This window comes from Phoenix dactylifera, chromosome 2, assembly GCF_051530095.1.
Source record: "Phoenix dactylifera cultivar Ajwa chromosome 2, Ajwa_hap1_PhDact_Kaust_v1.1, whole genome shotgun sequence".
Lineage (NCBI taxonomy): Eukaryota > Viridiplantae > Streptophyta > Magnoliopsida > Arecales > Arecaceae > Phoenix > Phoenix dactylifera.
In genome coordinates, this window is record NC_143191.1 from 31,485,624 (window position 1) to 31,500,581 (window position 14,958).

The following is a 14,958-nucleotide window of genomic DNA, read 5'->3' on the forward strand; positions in this document are numbered from 1 at the left end:
ATCCGACTCCAGAGGGAGGAGTTTAAGGGGAGAAAGGGCGAGTCAAAGGTGGAGGAGGTCGGAAGGAGAGGACAAGCTTCCCGTAACGCCGTTATCTTTGTCGTAACGCCCAGCTTCAATGATGATGTTATTTGTCGCTTTGTCTTTTAGTGACTAAATTACCCCCACTTGGGCGCATTTTTGGTTGGAGGAAATGTATAAAAACGCTTCCAGGAAATTATTTACCGACTAGTTTAAAATTTTAGCACTAACAATTTATAATTGAAAAGATTATTCAATACAAATAATTTTTTCTCAAAAATAAGAAATAAGAAAATGAAAATAGATGATGTATCATTCCAGTGATTTGGTAGTGATTTATGGGAACTGAGTTTCCAGTTGGAAACCTCTTCTCATTCTAATTGTATTCTCGATAAATTATGTAGAAAAATAGAAAAACAATAATAAATAATAGAAAAATAATTACTAGTAAAACTGATTATAGACGAGACTTGGATATAGAAAATATCTAATTTTACACAAATTCAGATTGAAGCCCGATTAAAAATAAATATAGTTTAGGTCCGAGGCCCAACCCATGATCGTCAGTGTTTCTACCATGATATATTATTTTCTATATTAAAAATAATATAGAAAATAATAGTGTTTCATCAGTGTTTCGACCGAAAAGAAAAAAAAAAAGAAGAAAAAGATGCGAGGCAAAAAAAAAAAGACAAAAAAGTTAGAGGCATATGAAGAGAAGGCTATAAAGTTAGATAGAAAGGTATGGTGGAAACTATGAAAAAAGAGACAAGAAGACAAGAAACATAAAATTAGTATCATAATAATAAGTTACCTCTCACAGCTATTAGTTGCAGTTTGATAGTTCCTTGCTGGCAATCGTACTCGCTAGTTGATACTCCATGCAGCTAAAGCAAGCACGCAAAATTTTATTGGGTTGGATCTAGATCTAATATTAAGCCTAAACAAGAAACTACATTGGGTTGGAGTCGCTCATGGTCAAGTCCGATTCAACCTATTTGCACCGTAACCATCCAAATATATCAAAATAAAAGTACTAGCTCGTGCAACAACCCTATCAGTTAGGGTAATGAATAAGCCCGCGGGAGTAACAATGTTGCACACTCTAACTATCATTTATTTAGATTGAAAAACAGCAATTTATTTAGATTATTGATTAACGATGTGTTTTATTAAATAGCAAATTATCCATCGGCTTGGACGGTGATTTGAATTGATAATTAGAATTTTATTGATCAAAGATGTCAAATGATGTCCAACGTTTTGTCATATCAGGGCTGTTATGATTGTGTAATTATCGGATAACAGCTATCTACTCACAAGTTTGTCATGATCCAAACGGATAAATCCGCAACTGCAGAGCCCTGCTACAGGCCGTCACAAGGAAATAACGGACGTTAGATGGACGAAGACCGTGGGAGGAGATAAGGGGCACAGGAATCTGGGAGTCGGGATGGCGGGTGTCGGTCGGAGAGGCCGACACGACGACACTCGCCGACAAAGCCGGGAATGAGCTACCGCGGCCGCTTTCTTGTCTCGACGTGGCGGCCCGACGGCACGTGACGGCCGCCGACGTGGACGTTTCCGCTTGGGTCACGGCAGCGCGTTAGGCGGCGAGGTCAGACGGACGGACGGGATGGAGGTCGTGTGAGTAGGTGGACGGGGATCTGACGGCTCGGAGGGGGTTGACGGGGGCCGTCGAACCGCAATACGCGATAGGTCGGTGGCATGAGCATCGGGACTTGCGAGGAAACAGCGCGTGGTGGGGAAGCGGCGGAAGAAACGGAATTAAAAGATTGTTGTTTGGACTCCGTTGATTATTAGTGCGCATTTCTTCGCTATCTTAATTATTTCTTTCTTACCGCCTTTCGTCTCCTAGTCTATTGTTTTTTTTTATTTTAATTATCGTCTTTTAGTCTATTGTTGATGTTTCAGCTTTCAACCATCGCATGCATGCAGTTGAAAATTCCAAGGATCAGCGTCGCTAGCGTGGGCACTAAACACTGCATACAATAGTAATAAATATTTATTCCATAAATTGCTGCTGCTGCTGAAATGAGAGCCCGGTTTGGGCTCGCTGCTGATTTTTGTACTCAAGAAAAAAGAGCTTAATAAGCAAGATTTTTTTTTTTTGACATAATATGTCCGGCAGAAGATCTTCCAATATCTAAGGATCTAAGAAAAATAGAGAAGATCTTATAGAGATTTGAGACTGTGATAGATTAGGACTCACATCAACCTACTTGAAGATCCTTAGGTTAGTCTTATTTATAGATAGGCTTTGTTGGAATTCGTTGGAGTTTATTATTGGGAAAGAATCTCAACTCAACTTGGATCTCAATTTCTTAACTTTCGATCTTCTACTAATATCCATGAGTAAGGGTCAAGCTACAACAACCTTCTATTGGATGGTGGGCCACGTGACAAGCTTTGGTAGGTCGGTTCTAACCAAATCAGTTAGGGCTTGATTCGAGTGGAAGAGCGACCATATGATGGATGTTTAGTGGTCAGATCTGATTTAGACATAACATAAATAATAATTTGTGCATATCTAAAAATAAATAAGGATTTAGTTTGGTTTGCTTTGAATAGACTGATGGTGAATCATTTCAACTCTACCTCTAGCTAGTACTCAGAAGTGAGTTTAGGTCAGCCCAAATTAAGTTTGGAGGCAAACATTTCTCAATATGAGAGACCTCATATATTTCTCAAATTGGCTATTTCTCAATATGAGAGACCTCAGGATGATATGATGTCATGCTCATATATCTATTTAATGATCAGAAATTTTAGTTCAAAAATTATATATTGCATTATCAGGTATTAAGATCTAAATAATTATAATATGGATAAATCTTTTCTTTTTTCTAAGCACAAATTATAATATGGATAAGGAGTATGATTTTCTCATTTATAGCCTTAATAAAGTTTATTATGCCTCCTGCATTTAGTGAATATTGTTGTGGCTGAGTTAAGACATATCGCATCCAATTTTCTCATTCCATTAATCAGTAAATGTTGAGTATTTTGATTGTTGCTCATTTTAAATTGCATTTCCTTAGGTGTATAGAAAAGCTTTTGTTGGCATGCTTACAGGCCCATTGACATTTTAAGTTTTGTGTGTGCTTTAAGCATGTGCAGGAAGAGAAGGATATAAGCTTAAATTGCATCCAGTTTTTTTAAAATGAGAAAGAAGGACATCGAAGAAAACTTCACTCTAAATCCTACTGCATAAGGAAACAATATGCATCCATCTAGCAGAAAGGTCCTATTATCTATAATTTCAAATTGACAAATAGAGGCAATTAGTTCCCGATACACTTTCTAGTCTAAAGAGATATTCATGTCTTGTGATGAAGCTAGGAATAGTAGATATGCGCTCAGTTCTTTTATTTTAGAACTCTGCATGACTCGAATATGTTCCAAATCTGAATTTTTGGGTTGGAACCTGGTTATATATAGATCCGACCCAATTCTAATGATCTGTTGGGTTAAAAAATTTTAGTCGTGGACCCAACCGACTCGATCTTCTATTCTGTTAGATCTAGGTCCAGTAATAAAACCCGAACAAGAAATCAAGTCAGGTTAGGGGCACCTGTGACCTGGTCCAACCCCATATATTTGCACCCTAGCTGGAAGGTTTTAAGTTAATTTGAGAATTGATGGGTAGTTTGACTTGCAGCATCTGCTGCGTGCTGTATAGGTGATAAAGGTAAGTAGGTTTTGGTCAACCCTGCATCCTGTAAAATTAGGGTGCTGCAGTATGTGGCCTACTCGGTCCATGGTCAAACATAACATGCTCCGAGCTTGGGGGTCCGAGATCAAATAAAATGGAAAAATTCAAAAAAAAATAAAAATAAAAAAAGGAAAATAGCTTTAAAGTAGACACTTTTTTCCTTTCTACATTACATCTACAGAAATTTGACTACAAGAGCCAAGGGATTTGGAAAGGAAGGTTAATCCTAAGTAGTGATAACTTTAGGATTTAATAACGCTTCTTTTAGAGCCGAACATTCAGATTTTTTTTTTCCAAAAAAAAAAAAGCTTAGAGAAAGTATATGACTGATTTAAAATACAAGTAACAAAGATAAGAAACTCATCAGTGTAACATTCTTGTCAATATATGCTATTGGAGGGCCAAGAACAATCAACAAATGCTAAAGATAACAGCAAGTAATTCATCAAGTATTTGTTGAATTACTCAAAACAAGTACTTCATCCACAAAATATAAAATTTGTAAACATTTTGAGGTCGATTATTTGAGAATAATTTAAAGAATCAACTCACTTCACGAATGACTCAAGAATTTGTCATCAACTCAAAAAATATTATTTAGTATGATGCTGGGAGGGAATATTGGAAGAGAACCAGGAAAATGGACCATGACTTTCTCTCTGCGGACGCGTGAGCACAGGAGACCTCGACTTCTATATCATAGCCTCTATCATGCGGACAAAAACTGGAGGAGATGGTTTTGTGGGCTCGGAGATCTCACTCAAGCCATGGGGTGGGGGTCTTTTCACCGAAGAACAGAGTTGGAGACTGGAGGTTTGGTTTGGGAAAGCGATATGAGGAACCAAATTCTTGGCATCTGACACTGACGTGGTAGTTTGAGGCCAGGGGAGATGGACTCGGTGGTGGTGGTATGTGGAGGGATCCAGGCCAGCCCAATCCTTCCTAACAAACATATTTTATAGCAATATATGCCTTTTGGTTCCGCCTACTATTTTATTTTTTTCTCCTCTCTTGAATGCAGAGGTAGCAATTGGATTTAGCCGGATTGGCTACAGATTAGGTCGAATACGAATCTAATTAAAAATTCATCGATCTGAATCCAATCTATTTATTAAGTAAGTCAAAAATCGAAACCCTGTATGCTTATTAAATAGATAATCTGATCCGACTCATATAATCTGTCTATTAAGCCGATCAAGTAAGATTAAATGAAATATATTTATGACGGTTTAAATAGATTTAAATATATTAAGTAGATTAAATGGATTAGGTTAAAAAAAAGGATAAATATGATATAGCAATATATGCTTTTTGGTTCCGGCTACTATTTTTTTTTCACTTCTCTTGAATGCAGAGGTGGCAATTGGATTTAGTCGGATTGACTACAGATCGGGTTGAATACGAATCAAATTAAAAAAAATTCATCAATCTGAATCCAATCTATTTATTAAACAAGTCAAAAATTCAAATCAAAATTCTATATGCTTATTAAATGGATAATCTGATCCAACCCATATAATCCGTCTATTAAGCCGATCAAGTAGGGCTCGTTTGGTTCGCGGAAAAAAAAGGGAGGAAAGTGTGGTCAACGGAAAAGTAATGAGATGCCTTTTATTTGGTTGGAGTTTTCAAATGAGAGAGATGAGAAAGTTATATTTTCATGGGAATATGATTCCCACATTCATGGAAAAGTCTTTCCCATGAGACGGGAATCACTCCATTTTTATTTTTCCCCAAAAAGATCCTTTAATATTAAAGAAACATTAGAGAGGTATTAAACACCTAATTTTTATTAAGGGTATAATAGGAATTATATATAACTTTCTCAAGAAGTGGATGGCATAAACACTTTGGACATCTATCACTTTCCCTTGGTTAACCAAACATGCCAAAAGTACTTTCCTAGACATCCTCTTCATAGGAATCCCCTTCCCAGGAATCATATTCCTAAGAGGAAAAATGCTTCCCGCGAACCAAACGAGCCCGTAAGGTTAAATGAAATATATTTTTGGCGGATTAAATAGATTTAAACATGCTAAGTAGATTAAATGGATTGAGTTAGATTAATTTGGTTAAAATTTAAATTTATTTATGTTGAATTTAAACTTGGTTGAACTAAATCGTTGGTGGACGTTGACGGGTCGGGATGCAAATTGTCACCGCTACTATGCTTTAGCTAGGTTTGGTCGGTGGGTGGAGGCTTGGGGCCAGGCAGCTGAACGCCGCTCGCTCGTCGTATTTGGCCTTTTGCGCCCGTCGCGTCTTGCTGTGATGGAAAAGACCGTGGCCTCATGAAACCTTATCTCGTGGGTCCGCATGTTCCACAGCAACCACACGCAACTCCTTTGTCTTTACCTACCGTTATAACGCAACTAGACGACCGACTCCAAATGATTAGTTCTTAATAATTTTAATGTCTATCAAATTTAATTCTGAAAACGCTAAAGGGTAAGAAGGTATTAATCAAAGGTCGTATAAAGATTTCACATGCTCAACACTAATCTTAAATACAAGATTTTATTAAAAAGTTATAAAGTTATGAAAAATTTATAAGAAAAAGCTTGAAATATTCATCAAATGCTTTGATTAGACAGTTGGATGGTACTTATGGGCTAATAGAATTTACATGGTCAAATATACAAAAGTTAATTCTATTAGTTTTTGCTGATTCAATGGATTGGGTTTTGATTAAATAAATTATCTATCTAAATGACAAAATAAATTTGCCTAAAGATTTCTGGAAAAAATTTGCGCATTTTCATTGACTAATGGTTCCGGTATCATACTAGCAACAAACACCATGCACGTATATTTTCAGAATCAATTAAGGATTGATGGGAGGACAAATAGCCACTGATTATGCTTCTAATTGTACATAAATCGCATCTCCATGCTCTGTTCATTTGGCATAATAGTATATTTCCATATCACCCCCCCTCAAGCTGATGAGAGGAGGGAGAATCAGTTTGGCACATCGGTGAAAATAGCCGGAGGTAGGCAGCGTTTTGGTAAAGATGTCTGCCAATTGATCAGAAGATCTTACGAGATAATATCCAAAGTTGACATTTGACATTAAATCACGTACAAAATGATAGCCAACTTCGATATGTTCTATACGAGCATGAAGGACTGGATTAGCTGCCATATGGGTTGTATTTATGTTGTCACAGTGAATACACAACTTGTTAAGTCTCAGAGAAGATAAGTCATTGCATGCCAATGCCTTGTATTCAGCCTCAGCACCGGACCTGAAAATTGTTGGTTGTCTCGTGGAGCCTAAAGAGAGCTAGAATAGTTGAGCCAAAGAAGGTATGGAACCTAATACTTGCTCAACTAGTATTCGGGCCACTCGCCCGAGCGACATCCGAGTATATGCGGCAACAAGAGATGGAGGTCCAAGTTTGATGAACAGACCAAACCCAAGGGTTCCTTTGAGGTAGCATAGAATGCACGTAATCGCTTTGTCCATGTGTAGTTGCCAGGACATGCAGGAATTGGCAAACTTGGTTGGCTGCATAAGATTAGTTTAGTAATGCAAGCATTGCAAGGTTCCAACAATATCCAGAAAGGCTCAGTAGGGTCAGCTTGCAGAGAGTTAGCCATAATTAAGAGACATTTTTAGCCACTAGAGTGGAACATGGTTTACATCCCATCATATCAGCATGTTAAAGTGAAGAAGACTATTTGTTTCGAGTGAGAAAATAAGCTGTTGCTGGATATTGGACCCGGAGGTGACCGCGGACCAAGAAGGAGGAGCTCCGGCTGTGGTGCAGCGACGGACAGCTATCTCCAGCGGACCTGCAAGAAGCCTGTGGCCGGGGGTTCCAGCGTAAGCCCTCCGATACTTAAGTTAGAGAGGGACTTTTTGATGGAGAGAAAGAATGAAGAGAGGTATTTTCTTTGGCCAGAGAGAGAGGAAGAGAGATCTTTGCTCAAAAGGATTTGAAGGAAAAGCTCGCCAGGCTCTGCTCGTTACTTTTTAAGCTCGTTGCGTACCTCCAGGGTTTCGATGGGCAATGCCTGGGCCGAAACTTGGGCTGATGCTTCAGCTGGTTGTTCTGCATGGCTCGGCGTTTCAATCAGTTGCTTTGCTTTAAGTGTTGCTATGTAGCACTGTTTGGCCGTCGCTTGGTCTCCTCGGACCTCGCCGACTCCCTGTTTGGTGGGGAACCGCACGAGCAGATGATAAGTTGAGACCACATCTCCGAGAGCATTGAGTCCTGGTTGGCTGAGGATAGCATTGTAGACCGAAGTCACGCGGACAACTAGGAAGTCTGTCCTCACAGTACTTTCTCTAGGGGCGAGCCCAACCGTGACAGGTAGGTTAACTCTGCCTTTGACCGGGATTGAATCTCCGGTGAATCTGACCAGCGGAGCATTCATTTTTCGGAGCTGTCCCTCCGTCATTCCCATTCTCTGGAAAGCATCATAAAATAAAATATTTGTTGAGCTTCCATTATCAACCAGAATGCGCTTTATATCGAATTTATTTACAATCATAGAGATGACCACATCGTCATCATGGGGAGTCTCGACTCCTTTTAGGTCTTCATCCGAGAACGAGATGGCCTCGGTCGTGCGTTGACGCTTCGGGGGGGCTTCTTTTCTAGCTGGTTCTTCGGCCGAGCTCCCTTCAGCAGGGCCTCCCCCTATGGCGTTGATGGTGCCGACAATAGGTCTATTGTCATTTTGAATTTTAGGTGGTGCGGCATTCTCTGCTGGTGCTCTTTCATCTCGTCGATTCCGCACGAACCAGTTGAGTATTCCGCGATGGATGAGCGATTCGATCTCATCTCGAAGCTGGAAGCATTCCTCGATGTCGTGGCCATGGTCTCAGTGGAAACAACAGTACTTCCTAGAGCGCTGCCGAGCTTCCGACTCTCGCATTAGTGGTAGAGCTTGGAGATAGCCTCGGCTTTCTATCTCTATGAGTATCTCGGACTGAGTAGCAGTGAGGGGAGTATAGTTTTCGTACCTCTCCAATGGTGTTCTTTGCCGAGGTGGCAATCTCGGTCGTGGTCGCGGTCTCGGGCGAGGTGGACTCCTCAACCTAGGCAAGTTCTTCTCGCGGCGAGGTGACCGGCTCCTAGGGCGACCGCGTTCCTCGTGACGCCTCTTCTGCCCCTTCGAGGGTCGTTTGACGGCGTCACACCAAGAGGCCATGGCCTCTTCAGCCTTTGCGTACTTTCGAGCTCGGACCAGCATCTCTGTGAAGTCGGTAGAAAAATTCTTCTCGATGGAGAAGAGAAACTCGTATGAGCGAGCTCCTGTCTTCAATGTCGACATGGCGATAAATTGATCGAGCTTGCGGACCCCCCAAGTTGCGGCAGTAAAGCGGTCGATGTAGTCCTTCAGGGATTCTCCTTCCTTCTGCTTGATGTCAAGAAGAGAATCCGATGTTCGCCGTTGGCGTTGGCTGGTAGCGAAACTGGCTGCAAACTGTCTGCCGGTGGAGTGGGGGTTGGTTTCTTTCTTTGACTGGGTCTTTCTTGGCCTTGAGGTCAATCTCGGGTGAACTCAGCCGAGACCGCGCCTGCCGAGGTCATGCCGGGATTGAGATTGGGCGTTCTGAGGTCGGGCGCTCTGAGGTTGTGCATGTTAAGGTCGGGACTGCTGAGAGCATGCTCGCCGTCGTCACGTTCGTCATCAGGTTTCGGCGATTTGACCATGTACTTTGAGTGATCCATTTTCTCCCCAGCATAAACCACTATATATTCAATGAGGTTCAATACCAAGAAAGTAATGTTGTTGCATATAAACTTCTTCCTTGAGGAGACCATGAATGGAGTGCATTTTTCCCATCGAGCTGCCGAATGGAATAGTTTCATGACACTGCAATAGTTAGAACCATTCTGTATGGTTTGATACGGAATGGTTGAATAACTGGACGCAGAGGTGTCCGTAGATTAAACGTTCAGATGGCGATTAAAATCACTGGTCACGAGACGGGCTTTGTACTTTTCAATGGCCCCACTTTTTCTTTTGATGCAAAACACCCATTTACAACCCACTATATTCACGAGGCATCCTAAGTCTTTGTTTTATATTAAAAAAAAGAGTGCTCTATTTAGAACTGGCAAAATGTAACCCAATCGGTCAAACTGATTCATGCTCGACATAACTAGATTTGAATTTGGACTAAATGGATTTAGAACATAAATAGACCGATTTGTTTAATCAGTTTAACATTTGGATCGGATTTTAGTTTTAGACATCTAATATGTTAAACCTTCTTAACCAGTTTAGCCTGCTTAAAATCTATTTAATCTATTTAAAATTTACTTAACATATTTTTTTTTACTAATTTAACTTCATCCGCTTAAGTTACTTAACTCATTTAGATCTATTTAATCGGTTAAAAAAAATCTATTTCATAGATGGATTATATAGGTCGGATTAGATTGCATGTTTCATAAATACGTCATATTTAAATGTGAATCTTTGACTTATTTAATAAATAGATCAGATTCGGAGGGACAAATTTTTCACACTAGCTTCCGTTCGATCCGGAATAACAAATAGTCTCCTAAACGTGGATGGTTCAATAGAAGAGTCAAGAATGGAGATAAAGGCAGTACAATGGGTTGTCAGTAGCTCTTAATGATTCGATAAACTTTTCTCTCTTGTACCACCTTGAGAGAGAGTTGTCATAGGCTGATGAGTTGGCTACGGTAACTGCAGTGGGGAAGGTGGTGACTTATTTGAATGCAGTGAAGACGACTCATTATTTGTAGGCATTCGATCATGGTGGTGAGCGAATGAATACTGATGGCGAGGAAAAAAGGAACATCTCCAAAGCTATCACAGGGTCTAAGAGATTCTCCTCAAGCCCTTGCTAATGGAATTCCAACCTGAGAAGGACTCGCTGCTGGATTTGGAGCATAGATTGGCAAAGAAAGCATAACATTTGATGGGTTAATATTTCCTTGTTTTGCGTCGTTTCGCCGTCACCCCCCACTTATTGCACTTGTTATGTAAGAAGGTGCCCCACTTTAGCTTGTTACGTAGGTGAGTTTCATGTGAAATCTAAAGTCGGCAGTAATCAAATATTTCCAGCCACTCGAGGAACGCATCGAAAGCAACGGGTGCATACGGAAACAGGAGACAACAACTACAGGACGAGATGATGGAGGCTGGCAAAAACTACAAGCCAAGATGCTCTACGCTAATAATAAGTAGTAGTCTCAGGGGGGAGGAATGGCCCTGCGAGCCTCACCTCAAGAGATGGCCAATGGACCGCCTAAAGATTTGTTTAGCTTGTGAACAATCCATCTTTTAATTTGTATTGATCTTGCCTGAACAATCCATCCAGATGGAGCCAAGGGCGGAGCCCTTTCTGGGTGCGTGGCCACGTATGAATGATGTTAACTTCTCCTAGGCTTCGTTTCCTTCGCCTATATCGGGTTACAGAATAATATAAATTATTAAAAAATTAATTATGAAGAAAAATGAATTTCACTTTTTTTTTTTTTTTACTAAAGCGGATGACTCATACTATATAGATATGGACACACCCAATAAAATCAGCAAACAAAATATTACGGAGTGCCCTAGGTAGCTCCTCCTTTCGGGTCCATACGATACCATCAGAATGGCAGGCCACATATACAACCACCCAATCCGTGGTTTCGTTGGCTTCCCTAAATACATGCTTGGCTCAGAAGGCTTGCCCATCGCACAGATGTCTCGAATCAAATGGTGGTCCCTACTGCTCGGATCGCCCTGGATTTATCTGGTCATGTGGCCGAGTCACCTTTCAGTATGATCGAGCTGGCCTGCAGGGCACGCCGTGCATAGCGTAGAATTTCACCATAGTTGGTCGGGGATAATTTTATATCAAAATAATACTAATTTTTCAACATTATCTTTAAATAAATAATTCAAGTAATAATATTTTTTTTCAATCCATTTATTATCCTGTTGCTGGAATTTGGACCCGGGGGCGGCCGTCGGCTGAGGAGGAGGAGCTCCGGCGCGAGAATGGCGGGTGGCGGTCCGTCGACGGGCGGCGTCCTCCAGGAGACCTGCAAAAATGCCAGTGGTCGGAGTTTCCGGCGCCGGCCCTCCGATGCTTAAGTCAGAGGGGGGGCTTAATTTTGGAGAAGGAGAGGGACTGTATGTAGAAGTCCCCAGCCCTCCCTCGGGAGGAAGAAGCCTCCTTTTTTATAGGGAGAGTGGTAGTATTACCTGTGATGTGACTGGGCGAATTAATGGGTTACCGTCACGATTGGACGTGGGCGTGTGAAGTAATGAGTTACCGTAGATGGCCCGTTCCCATCATGGGAGGAGATGGCGCGTAGCCAGAGCTTGCTTGTGGCGCGCAGTGCAGTACATTCTTGGGAATGGTGAGGCGTTGACAGTCGTAGCAGGGTATGGTCCCTGATTGATATGTCATGGCGTGGCCGGCAAGTAAAGCATGGTGCGGTGAGGCTGCTGCAGGGCATGGCCGCAGCATATAGACGACGAGGTCGGCCTTCTGAGGTCAGCTCGGCCTTCTGTGCTTGGCCTTCTAAGCTCGGCAGCCTTCTAGTCTCGGCCTGCTGTGCTCGGCCTTCTGTGCTCGGCCTTCTGAGCTCGGCAGTCTTCTGAGCTCGGCAACTTTCTGGTCTCGGCCTGCTGTTCTCGGCCTTCTGAGCTCGGCAGCCTTCTGTGCTCGGCAGCCTTCTGGTCTCGGCCTGCTGAGCTCGACAGTCTTCTGTGCTCGGCCTTCTGAGCTCGGCAGCCTTCTAAGCTCGGCAGCTTTTTGGTCTCGGCCTGCTGTGCTCGACCTTCTGAGCTCGGCAGCCTTTTGTGCTTTGCAGTCTTCTGGTCTCGGCCTTCTGAGCTCGGCAGCCTTTTGAGCTCGGCAGCCTTTTGTGCTCGGCCTTCTGAACTCGGCAGTCTTTTGAGCTCGGCAGCCTTCTGTGCTCGGCCTTCTGAGCTCGGCAGCTTTTTGAGCTCGGCAGCCTTCTGATTTGGGTGCTTTAATTTGTGGGTGGTCCATTTTTTCTCCTAACATATCCATTTATGTATTTAATTTAAATATTTTAAATTAATAATTATATATTAGAAAATATATTTCTTGTTATAAATAAATTTTAATATGTTTCGGTATATAAATAGATATATTAATTACTAATAAATTCTATGTTAGATTTATTGATAATTAATAAATATTTTAATTATTTATCAATAATTAAGACTTATTAATTAATATATTCATATATACTATTATTTATAAAAATTTAAATCATTATATTAATATATTGACAATATGTTAATATAATTAATATTAATTAAATGATAAATTAATATAATATAAGTAAGAGCATTTCTATATTTCAGATTATCTCCAATTGGTAATCTAGCATGAAAAAATAAATACCATCCTTTTGGTGAGATTTATTTATTTATTTATTTAGAAAAATAGATATAAGATCCATCATTTATTTTACTATCTTTTTTATCTATTTTTTAATACTAAACATGCTAATCTGACATAAAATTTATTCTGTTATGCCGGACTATCTTCAACCAAAGCCTTAATTTCGTCTCTTTTCAAAGTATAAAAAATTGAACTGAATATCCAAAACAGGAAAGGATCCAAAGCGGTCGTTCCATTGTTTGTGCCTTTTTCTTGCTCCCTTTCTCCTTCTCATATCTATCCATGCATCTGTCCTTCCCCCCCAACCGCTCCAATGCCATCAATAAACGGTATAGGTGTCGCCCTCTAGAGTTGGATACGATGGATCAAGAGAGTCTGGGTTCCACATTTTCTAATATATGTGCATGGATAGACAAAAAGGAGTTGATTATCTTTCTCAAGATATGTCGTATCGTACCGAATTATTTTAATATCAAATATGCGGCATAAAACACATCTTAATATTCAGTACACCGAATCGGTCTCAGTACAAGACGTGCTGATATAGTAACTAGGTGGTATCGATATTGAATCCAGTACCGAAATCGCGTATCTTAATCTTTCTCCTCTTCATTCTTTTTTAGTGAAAAAAAGCAAAAGCATTGTTGCATAGAAAATTATCCCAGCTAGATTCGCATGATTTGGAGGATCCCATGTGGAAAACAAACTAATCAACAAATTAAAAAAAAAAAATCTAGATTCAACGAGATAAAGAGCAGAGCAAAGTATGAAAAACTGTCTTGCGCTAATATCATGCACAACCTACCATCTCAAAGTGGCACAAATATATATAACACCAAAATTGGATCCAGGAGTAGGAAAACCAACGCATCTAGTTCCCGATAATCGATGATTTATTTGTGTTCCATTTATAAGCTTTTTATCTAATTCGTCGATAGATTACTAGATCTTTATTAAGAAGTGGCCATCGACAGGAGAATGAGTACATTTTAGGAGAAATCATTAGGCATACCATCGTGGATCTAGAGTGAAATGAATCCATCCAGGATGATTTCATCCTAGCCATCCGTCTAATAATTTCCCCTGAAGAGGGATTTTTTTTTTTTCTCGACATAAAGTGATTAAGATCGCAACTTTTAGATATAGTATTTACGTCCACGCAGCAACACTGCGCACCCAAGACGCCTCGTAAAGGTGCTCCAAAGGGGACCAAGTTGGCTAAGTTGGGAGCCAGCTGCATCAACCGAATGCGATGAATCGGGGCACATCAGCCCCACAACGGACGAGGGCCGCTTTTGAAAAGAGGTCGGCTTCCAAAGATGCTCGTTAAAGTATGCATGATTAAACAAGCACGTGTGGGGCACATGCAATTCATCTGACACAGCGGATGGCTCTGATCTTGTGTACTTTTGCACCTAATTATACTGATTTTTTTAGGCTATTAATTCGCTTCACGCTGAGTAAGGGATAAAGAAGAGACTGAGTTTTTGAGCAAAAATAAAAAGTACTTCGTCCAAAGTGACAAACCCAGGTGGTCGGTCATCAGCATCCAACACCTAGTGAAGTAGATCTTTTAGGTCAGGAAGTATGAAGTAGCTACGCAATCAACATAGAGTGGATTTGAGAGTTTCTCAGCAGGAGGAGATAGAAGATGAATTAGGTTTGTGATTCGAAATCATAACTCCAGACTAGTCCGGCAGGCAAGCAACGCATATGTGATATGACAGTTATTGAAGCCAAGCTCAGGGCAGCATGAGAGAAAGTCACCTATGCGAGGAGGAGCCTTGGGGCAGACTACCTAATCCTGAAGAGATACTCTATTATGGTGACCGAGTGA